Below are 1,900 nucleotides of genomic sequence, written 5' to 3'. Positions count from 1 at the left end.
CAGGATATACCCTTTGGTTGGTTGATGATGCATGGAGGGGATTGTAACCATGACAATGAGACAATATACGATAGAATGAATGTAAAATTAATGTTCTCCCATGTAAACTATCATATAATTCACAATAAATCATTTAAGAAAAAAAAAAGAATACATCAGGAGATAGTTTTGTTTTGAGATTTAATGGTTATCTCTGGAAAATAGTTTTAGGGAGTCATCCAGCCTCTATGGCTCCAAAAATACTAAAGGGAATTTAAAATTCTGTTCTGCATTTTACCTCTTTTGATCAAGATCCTGATATAAAATCATTACTGAAAATATACACCAATGCTAATGTACAATACAGTATCATTCATTGCATTCTTCAAATAGTAAACCATTCTCATCCTCCTTTTCTGATTTGTTCCTTCCATAATGACAGGGACTCACTTCCCTCTAAGCTTCCTATCTAACCTTTCAATGTTGTGTTAACAGTTTGATATCATGAATTAGTTTTTTTTTTTTTAAAGAATACAATGTACAACACAGACCATTTTTACTAGTTAAGTTAGAAAGCTAGACTATTGCTTGATTTAAAGAAGGCTTCAGGAGATAGTTTTAGTTGGTGAGGATATAAGGAAATAGGAACCCTTATCTAATGTTATCTATTGCTGGTGGGAATGTAATATGGTACTACCATTTTAGAAAATAGTGTGGCAGTTGCTTAATAAAACTAAAAATACCATATGACCCCACAAGTCCACTGCTAGGAATTTATCCAAAGGACTGAAATCAGCAATGTAACAACTGTTGTTTTAGGAGGAAAAAAAAATCCAAATTCAAATATATTTTATGTTGTTGTTAGGTGCCATTGAATCAGTACCAACTCATAGCAACCCTGTGCACAACAGAATGAAACACCGCCTGGTCCTGGGCCAACCTCACTATTGTTGCCATGTTTGAGCCATTGATGCTGCCACTTTGCCAATCCATCTCGTTGGGGTCTTCCTCTTTTTCTCTGACCCTGCATCTTACCAATCATGATATCCTTCTCCAGTGACTGGACCCTCCTGACAACATGTCCAAAGTATGAGAGACAAAGTTTGGCCATCATGGCCTCCAAGGAGCACTCTGGCTGCACTTCTTCTAACACAGATCTGTTTGTTCTTTTGGCAGCTCATGGCACTTTCAATATTCTCCTCCAACACCATCACTTAAAAGCATCAGTTCTTCAATGGTCTTCCTTATTCACTGTCCAGCTTTCACATGTTTTATGGAGACCCCTTTATTAATTCTTAAACAGGACAAAGGCAAATCATCTAGATGAGGTAGAACATCAGCATGAGGCCATAATGGTGTCCAAAGAATTCACAGCCATGTAGACAATTGTAGAAGATTGAAAATGAAATAGATTTGTCACAGACTAGTGATTGTAGGCACATCAATTCATCACAGTTGCTGGCAGGACTACTGAAGGGGAAAATCATGAGACCATGATTGGTAGGCATGCATTATAGAATTTTAGAAAAGTTTACAGGATTAGCTCTGGGGCCCTCTGACCCTTTTGGTTATGGTATGATTCATGAACTTTAGGACTGGTATCCCAATTTCCATAAAGGGCATGCCCAGGCAAAATTCTGGACTGGTTGCTATTGTTGTTGTTGTGTGCTGTGGAGTCGGTTCTGAATCGTAGTGACCCTGTACAGGGTTTCTGAGGCTGTAAATCCCTGTCAACCCTGTGTACCGAGGGGGTGGGAGTGATCCTCACTGTAAAGATTTGTTCCCTTTTTTGAGTTACTATATCCATAAGTATAGGTAAAGTTTATCAAATTGTAGCAGGTTACTCTTTTTTTCCCCCCTCTTCTTTCTTCTTCTAGTTGAGCTCTGATCCTCCAGCCATCAAAGCCAGGTCAAGTGGGTA

Source organism: Chrysochloris asiatica, unplaced genomic scaffold (genome assembly GCF_000296735.1).
Source record: "Chrysochloris asiatica unplaced genomic scaffold, ChrAsi1.0 scaffold00123, whole genome shotgun sequence".
NCBI classification, from domain to species: domain Eukaryota; kingdom Metazoa; phylum Chordata; class Mammalia; order Afrosoricida; family Chrysochloridae; genus Chrysochloris; species Chrysochloris asiatica.
Note: the sequence above shows the minus strand (reverse complement) of the source record.